Genomic DNA, 15,878 nt, shown 5'->3' with positions numbered 1-15,878 from the left:
GCTAGTACTAGAGGTTGGTAAATGAAGAGGTCAGGAGATTAAGGAAGATAGTATTCATCGAGAAAGAATGGTATTGCCCAAGAATAGTACTAACTAAGAAAGTATAGTGTTGACCGAACAAGGTAAAAAGAAGAAGAATTTATGAAGATTGAGTTTAAGGCTAACATAATGCAAAGATTTGGATAGTTTGAGAAGAAACTAAGATAAGGACAAAGTATCTTAGAAAAATCAACAGATGGAATAATTAAGAAAAGATCTGATGATGGAGATTTAGATTTAGTAATCAAGATGAAGTTCAAATTTTGAGGTAAAAGTGTATCTAGATTCAATGTTTCTGAGCTAGAAAAAATTAATTGACAATCACGCTTATGCACAAAATCTGTAAAGGAGCTAAAGTGGAAAAAACCTACCTATATAAGAGATAAGCAAGAAGAGGTTCACTGCAGGTCTAGTTGATAGATGAGTTAGTGTGAAGAACTAAAGGAGCTCGTACCGAAAAAATCATAGTGCAAAGATAAGTTGAAATGAAGTGTTGATATGATGACCAGTTAGGGAGCAGAGATATTGAGTAGAATGGAGATTTGATCAAACAAAGTGAGTTGCTATTTTCAAGAAATAATTTCTCTATTACTCTAACCATTGCAATAGATAGTCTCTTGACTAAGTGGACTTAACAATCTTAATTTGTATTTCCATTTTTATTGTAGAATTTTATTGAAAATTTTTATGTCCTTTAGATAGACCATTCATTAAAGGGTGACAAGGTCTAGATGATCTTTGGTGAAAATCCCCTAACAATGTGTTTGTAACCTTTAACAAGGTTGGTTCTTAACCGAGCTCACTTCATAAGAGTTAAATTATTTTTGAACTAGTACTAGGTGGTTTTTACCCTAATCGAGTTTCCATGTTAAAATTCATGGTGTTAATGTGTTTATGAATATTTTTATGTTATTTTCTTTTAGAAGATGAAAATTTGTATTCATTGTTGCAATTTAGTTAATGAAGCTGACACTCGAGATAGGAAGCAAATCTGTTAAATGCATATGATTGATTAAGTGTATTGTGATTACTGAGTTGATCAATTGATTAGTTGAAGCCATTATAAGTTGGTGAATTTGAGCTAAGGGCCTGTAGGATAACAATTGATTCACCCCCCCCCCCACCCCCTTGCTTAGTTATCTTTCAATATAGGCAAGGCAGTAAGAGACTATAATAAGAGATGATAAGCTATTACCTATACATGGTGGATTAACATGTCCACTAAAGGTGAATCATCCTCCACTTATGCAATGAAGTATGTGCACATGTGTGGATGATAATGTGATATGTGCACTAAAGGTGAATTTAACACATAAATTGGGATGTGATAATAACTATCACTACCTAAATTGGGATTTGTCCTACACCATTTGCTAATATAGGTACAAACTTATAACTACCTCGTTTGAAAACTACTACGAAATGTACAATCCTAAGTAAGCTTAAACACTATAATTAGTGGATATTTGATTACACCAAGAGATAAGTAGTACCATTATATCTAAAACCCCATGCAAATACTAATAGTATAGCAGGCAAGACATTTAAATCCTTTAGATCATAAAGACTATGAAACCAAAAAACATGCATGTCAACTTGCAGTATAGTGACCCGATTTAACCATTCTTATATAATTGATATGTAGACAAAATATAAATTAGAATCTCATATATATGGGCTTACAATATAATGGCCATAATTTTACATTATAAACAAAAAAACCCCATGTATGCACGTACAACACATTGGCTCAACCAATAACATGATAGAGAATAAATAGGCATATAGAGTGTATAACTAGTATAATGCTTCAAATAATTTGCATATTGCTTATGTTAATCTTATGCTATTTCCTCATCACCGTATGCTATAGTACCACTAAAATATAAAAGATTGCAAAAAATAAATAAGATAAAGTATAATGAAATCGGTAAGGGATTCAAATGAGAAAAATGAGTACATTGAATAGTGGTGTGCCTTTTTGAATTGACAATATTAATAAAGTTTTGAATGCTTTTATGTCCTCTTGTTTATGATCCTTTTGCACTCGATTGTGTTTATTTTTGTGTTGGGAAATTTTTGATTCCACCATTAATTTTTTAGTTGATTGATTGGGTTGGATTTTTGTATGTTGTTGATTGTTTAATCTAATAATCTCTCTATCAATCTTCATTGGTGAACTTATGTTTTTTGTTTGTCTTAGATACCAAAGGATGTGACTAGAAAATAAGTGGTTGAGTCGATAAATGGGACAAATGACCATATTTTTTGTTTGATGAGGATTATACATTTGGAAAATTGTGATATATGATGAACCAATGTGATCACATGATGGGACAAATAGGCTTGTCTTATGTTGACATTGAAATAAAATTTTGAAACTATTGTATATGGATTGGATGGTCATAGCATACATGGGTGGGAATATTAAATTATATGTTCACATGTATGGGTGCAATAATAAATGGAATAATACAAATATGAGTAATTTGGATTGTATATGGGTTGTGTCAAAAGCTTTATTAATATTCTTTAGCTTGTAATACTTTCATAAAATATTATTTTTAAGACAAATAAAATTCAATTCTAAAACAAATATTTGGTGTACATTTTTTGGTAAAATTTCAAGTAATTTATGGTAATGGTTGAATATGTTATGGTTAATGAAGTACAAACTGGTGGGTCGATTTCAGTCAACTTGTATGCCCCTCTATAGGACCATATTTGATTATCAGGGTCTCTCCCCTGATCAAGGGGCTATAAAACGATACAAAGTTTAAAAACTAACAAAAAAAAAACAATCGCCAAGAAAAATAATAAATTTAAGCCTACAAAATACAAACACCAACAAAAGAATGTCTAGCTACAAGAAGGCAAATACAAACTAAATGATGTCCTACTTGGAAACAAAGGCAAGACTAAACTATGCATGAGGAAAACTCTATAGACATCTTATAAACCTGCCCTTCAAATTGTAGTTCAAATTCCACATGGATTGTCAAAATTCACATAAATAGGCAATAAATCAATTTGCTTTAGCCATTTAGAGTTTGTAATCAAGATTTTTTAATACAAAGATGCAAAAATGATCATGAAATTTTAAAGCTATCAATTTCATCTAACTCACATGTGTCATTAATAATGGTCAAATTTTGTAGATCTCAATAAACAAGAAAGCTTTAGACTTCAAACCATGACCAAAGATCTGAAAAAGGATAAAACAAAACAAAATGAAACAAAAAAAAAGACAAAGAGAAAAAGACAAAGAATTTGGAACTAAAAACTCTAAGGTGCATACTTAACAAAGGCCAAAATTTTAAAATTTTAAAATTAATAACAAAGAAAGGGATCAAAAAATTTAGCATAAAAACATAAATGAAGAATAGAAGTCAAAAAATGTAAAATTAAAACAAAAAGAGGATGGTATGCTCAAATTGCCTAAATGCTAGATAGTGTGGCCATTAATTTATACTAAATAATGTTATCTCTAGGTAAACTATAAACTATAATTCATAAAGAATTTAAGGAGTAATTAATATGTACTTTATCCATTTTATGAATGCAAGTCATAACTAGTTACAATGTGAAACATGTACATTCTCTTGCACATTTAAAATAATGAAAGAAAAGGGAAATCAAGAAGTTGTGCCTCAAATGATTTTCATATTCTTCCATGCATAAGTAAAAAATTCAATGTGCAGTCTTCTTTCTTGGCAGTTCTCAAAAGTGTAGAAATATGCCTTCATAAGCTACCCACACATTCCCAACACACCAAACTATAACTTCCTTTGAAAAATTTAGAGCTTTTCAAGCTACCATAATTCTGCACCAAAAGAAGAAGAAAATAAAATATGTCCTTAATTATGCACGAAGAGAAGAAAATAGAATATGTCCTTTGATTATAAAAGAAATATTCGACCTCTCTTCTTCAAAAATTAACCCCTTGTGCTTGTTGACTAGAGGCTTCAAAGATGGCAAGACATCAAGGGACATCCTCTGTTTGTCTGTGGCTCTTGCAAAGATGCACAAAATAGCACAAAACATGCCCTATTATTTGGGGATGTCATTCCACATGACAAAACAAAAAATAATTTTTAAAAAAATCAATTTTGTTTTCTTATATATCCTTGTATGAGAATCAAAATAATATATTCAAGAGTATAAGAATCATAACTATTCTTTTTTCAAATATATGAGAATTTTATATATATATATAATAAAGCACACATTAAAGTTTATAATTGTTTAATTTCTATACTATACTTGAAGAGATTCATTCTTGAGTTTTAAATTTAAAAAATTGCACTACTTTATTTCTATGAGATTGTTCTTTATTTGTTATGAAAATGTTTACTATGTGTCAAACCATATTCTGCCAGGGGGCGATAGATTCAAATGGTTCAAAGTCGTTGAATATTGATAGACCAAATTACATTTAGTTTCATAACCTATTGTGCTTTGATATGTGAAACTATTGTTATAATGTTTTATTAAAATTTGTAATGTTGTTACACTAGTGCTCTAATGATTCATTTGCATAGTGATATTGTTATCTTTTATTGGCATATTCCTCTCATATAAAAATACACATAAATGTTATTATGATTTATTGATATTGTTGTTATTTCTCTCTAAATTGCACTATTTTATTTCTATGAGATTGTTCTTTATTTGTTATGAAAATGTTTACTATGTGTCAAACCATATTTTGCCAGGGGCGATAGACTCAAATGGTTCAAAGTCATTGAATATTGATAGACCAAATTACATTTAGTTTCATAACCTATTGTGCTTTGATATTTGAAACTATTGTTATAATGTTTTATTAAAATTTGTAATGTTGTTACACTAGTGCTCTAATGATTCATTTGCATAGTGATATTTTTATCTTTTATTGGCATATCCCTCTCATATAAAAATACACACAAATGATGCTATGATTTATTGATATTGTTGTTATTTCTCTCTAAAACCTATAATGCACTGCGATACCCTAAAATGGCACTCTAAGAAACATCCTAAAAATCTGTCCCCTACTAGATACAAGAAATATAGTACCAAAACAGTACCATGTCAATTGAATAACTCATGTGCCATACAACAGGTATTACATATTCTCCAGTATCATACAAGCATTTTTATTTTAAATGTACATTTAAGAAGCAATTTCATTTCATTCTGTGTTCTCAATTATGTTTGTCAAATGGATTAAGTGGACTAAACTGTTATATGGCTCTATCACGTTGTGAGCTATAAATTCTTGTGTATACAATTATGGAAAAATATTTCACACCATAACTTCTTGCCAAATTTTATTTCACTTACATTTATATATGTATGTGAAAGGTCATGCCCTATAGAGTCATGACTCTACATGGCCAACAATAACCAATGCAGCAGTTTATGTGATCAGTGCCAAACACAAGGCTCTTGATAATATACATATCACGTCTATCGATTGTAATATGAAGTGTTATGATAACCATTCAAATGTATATTATGATTAATCATCCAGATGTGTGTACACACACACATAAATATATGTGTAGATCGATGGGAAATAATCAATCTACGGCATTACAATCCCAGCAATCAGTATAATTATTTTTGCAAGATAACTCTCAGCATTATTCACTGGAAGGGGATTTACATATTCTCTCAGCATCCTTTGCAATCTTCATTTTAAGACATTATATCTTCAATAGCCTTCAGCACTAAAGTTAAAGACTCAACAATCACCATTGGGAGAACAAACTTTGCATCTCTGTGTTGGCATTATGTTATATTTGTCATCAGTGACAACACTTATTCGATTCTAAATGGTTGCTAAGCTCATCACTCAGTCAACAGTTTATACTGGGCATTCAATGGTTGCCAAGTAAGTTCATCACTTAAGCAATTCGCACCGAGCATTCTTGAAGCTACCAAGCAAGTGTGCAGTTTAGTAGTGTTTACTAAGCTTGAAATGTTCACCGAAAAGATAGTGGTCACCAAGCTTCACAATATCTACCGAGTTATCATTTTGTGTGACATGAAATTAGTTTTTACCGAGTGATGGATGTGCAGTGTTTACTGAGTGATAGTAAGGTAAATGAAGGATTCAATATCTACCGAGTAACACTATATCTATCGAGTCTCCAATGGTTACCAAGTTTGAAGTTATGTTGTGTGATTAGTATGGACTGAGCTTCTACTTCTACTGAGTGCATGATGATATCGAGTAATACAGTGGATGTCGTGTATCAGAAGTTCACTTAGTCAGCTTCAAAACCCAAGTTTTCTACTATTTGGTCGACTCAGTAATATTTTGTCTACTTGTGTTTTAGCCAACCTTGCAATTGTAAATATTGGAATGGTATATATGTAATGTATTGTATCATTTGCAATATATGGATGTATGAACAAGTATGCATGAGAATATCAAGGAATGAATATGTAATGTGAATCAGCAGCAGAGCAGAGTATTCAACAAGGTCTACAAGGAGCAGAAAAGATATACCAATCACAAGAGGTAATATGTACTTCAAGATCTATTCAGCAATCAAGTTGTAAGTCAGATCTACTATTTCATCTTGATAGGTGAATTAGTTTTCCAAATCCTTTAATAAGATAGACTTAACAGTCTTTGTATAAATCTCTTAACAAAGTGCATACTTCATTATATGTTTGTAAAACCTCTAACAAGGTGGATCTAGCAGTCCAAATTGCTCTTAACAGGGCAGATCATCAGAAGTGGTCAATGTAATCCCTAACAAGCCAAATTTATACTGCAGTAATGAATTTTTATGGGTATCATCCCCACCCCAGTTTTGCTTTCTATTTGAAAGGTTTCTGGGTCACCAAAATACTATGTTCATGAGTTATGAATGTTTATCTTTTTCATGCATGCAGTAGATTAGATGAATGAATGGTGAATAATTTATATGGTTAAGTGTTGAATTGATTTAAATTTTTTGAGGTTACTGATTCACCCCTTCTCTCTTAGTAACCTACCTAGTCTTGATTATTTCCAACAATTGGTATTAGAGCTTTGTGGTTCTCGGGACAAGGTTTGACAGCTTGAGAAAAGATCAAGGACAATGGAGATATTTAGACTTGACAAAGCTATTGAGAATGAAAAGCTAGATCTGGAGATGACCATAGCTCAACTCAAAGAAGCAAAAGAGCATCTTTCCCAATCCCTAAAAAGAAGGAAGGAACTCGCAAAGCATATGAATGACCACCAATCTGTTGAAGAAAATATTAAAGACTTTTTCCCTCAAGCAGTTCAGATGAAGCAAATGAAGCAATCAAAGAACTCCTAGAAAATAATGGCTCTTTGCAAGAAGAGGTAAGAAAATTGAAAAGAGAACAGGAAATCCAGTCAATAAGAATGTGTGAAATATTGGAACAAAGGAATAAGGAAAGTGAAGACTTGGAAGCAAGGAACAATGCAAATCAAAACCAATCCCTTCAGCAAGAAAGCCTTATCAATCAGCTCTCTAATGCAAATGAGGAATTCATGAATCTAAGATCTAAAAATGAAAACTTAAGGAATGATTTAATCACTGAAAGAAAAATCAATGAAAGATTGAAAGCTAATCTAATTTCTGAAAAACAACTCAATGAAAGGATGATGAAATCTCAACCAGACATGGATCAATTGAATCAGCAAAGTGAGCAAAATCTTCATAGGCAAAAAGGTAAAGCAGGACTTGGATACAAAAAAGAAGGTGAATCTTCCAAACAAGGTGCCCAAAGGAATCAAAGACCTACTTGCAATCACTATGGTAAGTTAAGTCATGCATCAAAAAAATGTTGGAGCAATGGAAAGGCAAAATTCAATGGAAAATGCTACAATTGCAGCAAACATGGTCATAAAGCCAATGAATGCAAGGAGAAACCAAAATTTGAAGGAAAATGTCACAAATGTAAGAAACAAGGTCACAAGGCATCTAAATGCAGATCCAAATCATTCAATCCAGCTAAACAAATTGTCAAAGCAATATTTGGTTGGGATTACAACACTTGGTGTAGATGTCATTATTGTGGAGAATATGGACACATTGGCATAGACTATACAAGGCATCACTTAAGAAAGAGAGATTCAATGGTGAGATGTTATACATGCACTGAAATTGGTCATATAGCCAAAAATTGCATGAATATAAGAAGAGTTGAAGATGAGAAGAAAGCTAAAGCTGATAACATCAAGAAGCAGATGAGATAGCAGTGGATTCCTAAATCTACTGAGCAAAACAATTCAAATGATGGCCAAGTCACTCAAGAAGTGGGTGACTCCACCATTTCCAATTAGATTCATGGAGGAACTGGAACTATATCTTCAAGTTATATCTCGAGCAATTCCAAATGCAAGAAAGTAGAAGATCCAAATCAATATTTTAGACATAAAGGGATCACATGAAATCAGTTCATACCGAGCAAGGTTGGTCACAGACTCAACCAAGCTAGGTCAGGAGTAATGAAAGTTTTGTTTGATCACTGAGTCACAAGTTTCTACCAAGCTAGTGAGTGGATAACAGTCTTTCACGCACTATGTCATTATGGTACCTAGCATTAATGGTGAATTTTCATCAAAAAGGGCATAATTCGACTTCATTTTTCACCGCGACTTCAGAATTCACAGAGCAGAGTGATTTCCAAGTGCACACAAGCCATTTCAAGCGAATTTGCAGTAAAGAATTTGTTCAAAAAAATTCTATCATTTACCAAGTAGCAATGGCATCTAGAAGCACCAGCAGCAGTAAGGCGAAAAGAGGTTCAAAAATGATTGTCAAGGGTGTGGAGTGGAAAGCGTTGAATTTCAAGCTAGTTCTAGCAGTTGTGGAGGCACTCGATCCTAATGGTGCACAATCTCAAATTCCACCAAAGGTACTTCTAATCAACGATATACACACTCATTTTAAGTGTTCTATTCAAGAAATTGGAACCCTAAAAATGGATAGTGCCCTAGAAGAAATTTGTGTTGATGGTTCACTTAAACCCGAGCATAAGCACCTAGAAACAAAAGGGTTGACCCATATCACACACCTACTAAGGAGTTTTCAGATAAAATGGATTAGGTACATTCTTAGTCATGTACACAATGGGAAACTATGGTTAGAGAAGCCAGTATTAATCACTAAGAAGATTATTTACATGATTAGAGGTCTCCCCATGCTGAGCAAAGAAAAATCTACCAAAACCCCAGGTTAGGATGAACTCCAAAAGAAAACCCTAGCCGAGTGGGATGGTAGAGGTTTGAAAATTAGCATTGTTTTTTATGTGGATTTATGGTTTGGTATTCATGTAATTGCCCACAAGATTTACAGCTCTAGTCATTTGAACAGTGTGCCATGTGAGGCAGTGGATTTAGCATTTAAGGTTGGGAAGAAAAACATGGATTTTGACTTGTCAGAGTTACTCTTGAAGCAATTAAATAAGAATATGGATAGTATTAGGACATCAAAGAAGAACCCTTGTAAATTTGGTTCTTTGTTGACATGTCTTTTCTTTTATGTGCAAAAGTTTTTCCCATCAAAAGGTTCTATTGTGTGGAGAAAAGATGTTCCTATCTTGTATCAGATAAATGAGTTCATTGTAAAAATGGGTGTAAACTTTGACAGCATTATGGACAATTATTTTGAAGATTTCAAGGAAAGGATAAACAACAGGTTCAGGATTCCTCCTAAATTTGTTGAGGATTATGAAGATGATGTGTGTTTTATGGTTGATTGTGATAGAGTGTACATTCAGGCAATTAGGCCCTGAGTTGCATGGGTGAAACCTCTCCCTTATGAGGTAAATATTGATGAAACTAGAGATATTATTGAAGTATTAGTGAATGAGCCAGTTGATCCTAAGTTGCTAGTTTTTGGTACATATGATGAGGCCAAAGCCAGAATTGAATTGGAAATCAAGCTACCCCAGGCCATCAGCAAAGGCAAGAGGAAGATAGCTAAGATGAAAAATGCCACTGGCCCTCTAATGCTTACCGAAGGTAAAGGAGAGGATGAAGAAGAAGAAGAAGGAGAAGAAGGAGAAGAACAAGAACCAGAGAAGGAGGCAGAGCCAACAAAGAAGAAAGGAAGGGTAATCATTACAAAACCTCCAAAGGCCTCCATAGTTGTTTTCACTAGAAGATCAAAAGGAAAAGGAAAAGGTGAAGTTATAATCAACAAGCCCCCACTTACCTTCTACGAAAGGTTGAAACAAATGGAAGAAGGAGCAGGCATCACAAATTTTAAAGCCTTAAAATTTGAGACAAGGACTAATGCCGAGAAGATGCAAATTGAAGAGTTGGTACTTACCAAAATGGGAAAATGGAAATATTCCCCAGACTAGATTGCTCCTCAGATCTCAAAAGAATTGTTGGTAAGATTGCAACCAAGGTGGGAATCTGTTGTACAGATAGCAAAAGATATTTATGAACAATCTTTGAGGAAGTTACTACCCAATCTTACAGATGCAGAAGTAAAGGCAGCAATGAAGAACAATGAAGGTAAAATGATGATTAGATTCCATACATGTTTGATTTTGATCAAAGATATTGAGCATGTTGTTAGAGATGCAACAAACATGTGGAAGAACATCTATCATCTACATAAACCCAGTGATGACCTAGTGGAAATCAAGGATGATGATGGCGATAGTGATGATGAAGAAGAAGATAACACTCCATGTGTTACTGTTGATGTTGAAGACTATCAGGCATTAAATATTGATGATGAAGAGAAAGAGGAAGAAGCTGAAGAGGAAAACAAGGAAGAAGATGAAGAAGATGATCCAATGAAAATAGCAGCAGAAGTCATTGCTTCCCTTCCTCACTCTCCACCTAAGTCAACAACATTATCAGGGTTGGAGTTAGCTTCAACAGGAATGATTGCAACAACCTCAGAAATATAATCTGCACCTGCTACCTCACAACTCCAGATATTTGTAATGGAAGTGTCAACCACTTCATCTACTGAACTACAATCCTCTTCATCAATGTCTGAGTCATCAACTTTAGTAGTATGCATAGCTGTTAGTTCTTCAATTGTGTCAACTTTGACTACAGCATGTACAGTAAGTTTACCAGTGTGTTCTATAGTTTTGTCAACTACAGCTTTAATTGCACCAGCTTTTGTTCTAGTTAACGCTTCAGTTGTAAATATTCCAATTTGTACACCACCTATTGGTACTTCATTTTTGGGAAGCACATAAGTTTTGGATATAGTTAGTACTTCTCTTAGTTTTCCTTTAGTTGGACTAATCCAAGTTTTTACTGCAAGTCCAGCTACTTCTACTATTGTTTCCATTTCTAAGTCCAAGGAAGTAAGCTTAGAAGTAAAACCAAAGACTCCTCTAAAACTTCTGCTTATTGGCAAGGCAATTGATGAAGATATAGATTTGGACAAAGAAATTGTCATTCCCAAGATAGATCTGGACACTGACACAGTTGATGAAATGAGACTGGTCAATCAGCTTTTGGAGCAAAAATCAAGGTGGAAACAACTTAGAGATGAGAGAGATAGAGACTTCACAATAATTAAGAATGCTAAAAATATAATTACTGAGGCTATAGGTGTTGATGTTGATTCATCTCAACACATTTTGTTACAATTGGAAGAGGCTATGAATAAGTTCAATGAGGAAAATTCTGGCCAAGAGAAGCTCATTAAGAAGGCAGAGAAGAAATTTTATAATAAAGTGCTTACGCACATTGCAATAAATCAGGTAGAATTATCTACAATTTTGAGCAACCTTGAACAATCCTTCACCAATGTAACATCACTTTTTGGCAAGCTTTATGATGTTACCGAGTTCACCAAGGATATAAAGGAGAAATTAAGTAAGATTGATGTGGACATGAAGGCAAGCACTCAAAGGCTACAACTTGACCCTAGTTCAAGCTCAGCTCATCGCCTCAAGGTGAATTTTTTGTCAAAAATGCAGGCAGAATTACTAAGAGAGGAAGCCAGGATTAGGTCTACACTGATTGATATACAAAATATGATCCTTCTAGTTATGGACTTAATGTAGAAACACATTGCATATTCAAAAACATTAGTCCAAGATAACAATTTTTCCATAGCAGATCATATGATTGAACTTTCTACAAAAATTCAAGTGGCACTCTCCACCTGCAAAATTTTGCAAGACAACTGGGATAAGACATTGGCTCTTATTCTCAAGGAACACTTTGAATTTCTCTCACATTTTGGTGTCTCTATTTAAATATTTTGCATATCTCTTTAGCATTATTGTCAAAAAGAGGGAGTAAGAGGTAATAAGAGATAAGGGAGTAAGAAATGATAAGAGAGAGACTTGTGGAGAAATAAGGGAGAAAATAGATTGATATATGTACTGATAAAGCTATGTATATATTATGCCATATGCATGGGGGAGATATGTAAGATATGTATATACAGTAGCTTAACAAAGATCAATTTTGAAAAATCAAAAATCAGTATGTTAGTGTAGATAAGGCTCATAAGTGTTTTTGTCACTAATTTCAAAAGGGGAGATTGTTGGCATTATGTTATATTTGTCATCAGTGACAACACTTATTCGATTTTGAATGGTTACCAAGCTCATCACTCGATCTCTAGTTTATACCGAGCATTCAATGGTTGCCAAGTAAGTTCATCACTTAAGTAGTTCACACCGAGCATTCCTGAAGCTACTGAGTAAGTGTGCAGTTCAGCAATGTTTACCGAGCTTACAGTGTTCACCGAACAGATAGTGGTCTCCAAGCTTCACAGTATCTATCGAGTTATCATTCTGTGTGATGTGAAGTCAGTTTCTACTAAGTGATGGATGTGCAGTGTTTACCAAGTGACATCAAGGTAAACGAAGGATTATGTCTCTACCGAGTAACACTATATCTACCAAGTCTCCAATGGTTACTGAGTTTGAAGCTACGTTGTGTGATCAGTATGGACTGAACTTTTACTTCTATCAAGTGCATGACGATGCCGAGTAATGTAGTGGACATCATGTATCATAAGTTCACCGAGTCAACTTCAGAACTCGAGTTTTTTACTGTTTGGCTGACTCAATAATATTTTGTCTACTTGTGTTTTAGCCGACCTTGCAATTGTAAATATTGGAATGGTATATATGTAATGTATTGTATCATTTTCAATATATGGATGTATGAACAAGTATGCATGAGAATATCAAGGAATGAATATGTAATGCGAATCAGCAGCAGAGTAGAGTATTCAACAAGGTCTACAAGGAGCAGAAAAGATATACCAATCACAAGAGGTAATTTGTACTTCAAGATCTATTTATCAATCAAGTTGTAAGTCAGATCTACTAATTCATCCTAACAGGTGAATCAGTTTTCCAAATCCTTTAACAGGGTAGACTTAACAGTCTTTCTATAAATCTCTTAACAGAGTGCATACTTCATTATATGTTTGTACAACCTCTAACAAGGTGGATCTAGCAGTCCAAATCGCTCTTAACAAGGAAGATCATTAGAAGTGGTCAATGTAAGCCCTGACAGGCCAACTTTATACTATAGTGATGAAGTTTTGTGGGTATCATCCCCACCCTAGTTTTACTTTCTATTTGGAAAGTTTCTGGGTCACCAAAATACTGTGTTCATGAGTTATGAATGTTTATCTTTTTCATGCATGCAGTAGATTAGATGAATGAATGGTGAATAATTTATATGGTTAAGTGTTGAATTGATATAAAATTTTTGAGGTTACTAATTCACCCCTCCCCTCTTAGTAACCTAGCTAGTCTTGATTATTTCCAACACTTTGGTTCAGCAATTATTCAAGTAAGAATATCCATTATTGTCTATATCTATAGTAGTAGTTTTATCTATCAGATATTACTAAAAATCTAACATGGTATTAGAGCCATTATGATAAGAAAATCTATTACTCAGAATTAAAATCTAAAGTCTCAAATTTATAAAAGTTAAATTATATTCTTAAATCAAAATGGTGAATCATGTAAGGCTAGAGGATAGGCTTGAGGGAGCATCAAATTTTTTATCATGGAAAATTCGAGTCATGATAATATTAAGAGAAATGGAATTAGAAGAGTCTATAGAAACAAACATATCCATGTCTGAAAATGATCTAGAGAAAGTAACATGGAAAAGACACAATAACAAAACAATGAAAATTATAATGGATTCTGTAAAAGATCATATTCTTCCATCCATATCCAGTATCAAGACTGCATTTGAGATGTTCTTTACTATCAGAGATACATTTGAAATCAACAATACTAGTAGATTATTAACCCTAAAACAAGATCTACTATATATAAAAATGAAAAATGGAGAATCTATTACATCCTATTTTCTAAGGATTTTTGAGTAAAAAGATCAATATGCAACAATGGAAAATCGAGTTGATGACAAAGAACTTAGCATGATAGCATTAAGAGGACTTCCTCTATCTTGGGAAACATTTATTTGAGGCTTAAGCTCCTAACCCTCGAGCTTCCTAAATTTGAATTACTAAAAATTGAATACACACAAGAATAATCAAGATTAGTCTCAAGAGGACTAAGTATAAATCAAAAGGGAGATATTCAAGCACTTCATGCAAATTCAAATAAGAAAAGAAAATTCAAACATAATAGAAGGGAATCTGACAAATCATATAATAACCATGATGGGTCCAAAGTTGGATGTTTCAAATGTGATAAAATTGGTCACTCCCATAACTTCTGCCCTGAACGGAAGAGAATTCAAGAAGAATTAGTAGAAATCAAAGGAGAGAAAGTAGAGAAAGAAGTAAAAGAAAACTATGCATTTTATTTAGCCCTTTCAAGTGAATTAAACTCAAACAATAACACTCGGATCATAAACAAAGGAGCATCTCGGCACATCACTGATTTTAGAGACAAATTTGAAACCTTCTTAGAACTCTCCTCAGAAGAAGTTACCATTGGAGATAACTTCACTCATCCTATCAAAGGTATTGGTTCTCGTTCAATTTACCTAAATTCAGGAATTACTCTCCAACTCAAAAATGTTTTATATGTACCTAGAATAAAAAGAAATCTAGTCTCTATTTTTTGTCTTGCTAATCAAGGATTCAGAATCACTTTTCAAGAGGACAAAGTTTTATCTTGGCCAAAGAACTCTAATATCAAGAAATCCATTTCTATTGGATTTAGAGATGAAAGTCTATATAAACTATGTAACAATCAAAACTTAGCTCTTTGTCTTGAAACATCAAACTCTACTGAAATTTGGCATAGGAGGCTAGGTCACCTTCACTATCGTGCATTATCATCTATAGGAAAAATTGTAAAAGGTTTACCTAGTCTCAAAATTGATCACTTAAGAATTTGCAAAGGATGTGCCCTCGGTAAAAACACAAAGCAATCATTTCCTAAAAGTGTTCACAAATAAAAATCCATTCTTTAATTGATTCACATTAACCTTTGTGGCCCTATGTTTGTACCTTCTCTTAACAATGCCTCTTTTACATAATTTTTATTGATGATTACTCTAGAATAACTTGGAGCTACTTTCTAAAACATAAATAATCAACTAAAATATTATCAAAATTCAAAGAATTCAAAGCCCTGGTTGAAAATCAGTCATTACAGAAAATAAAAGTACTAAGGTCAAACAATGGAGGTGAATACATCTCCAAAAAATTTAAAAACTTTTGCATTGTTGTAGGGATTAAGAGGAAGTTTTATGTATCATATAATCCTCAACAGAATGGAGTTGCAGAACGTAAAAATAGATCAATTGTTGAATCAGCTAGAGCAATGATGCATGATCAAAATCTTCATACTTCCTTCTGGGCTGAAGCGTCTAACACTACAATCTACATTCAAAATAAATGTCCACGCTCAATATTAGAAAACACCACTCCTGAAGAAGT

This window comes from Cupressus sempervirens, chromosome 1 (genome assembly GCF_028749045.1).
Source record: "Cupressus sempervirens isolate cs-2001-9-10 chromosome 1, ASM2874904v1, whole genome shotgun sequence".
NCBI lineage: Eukaryota > Viridiplantae > Streptophyta > Pinopsida > Cupressales > Cupressaceae > Cupressus > Cupressus sempervirens.
The sequence above is the reverse complement of the archived record's forward strand: the minus strand, read 5'-3'. Positions refer to the sequence as shown.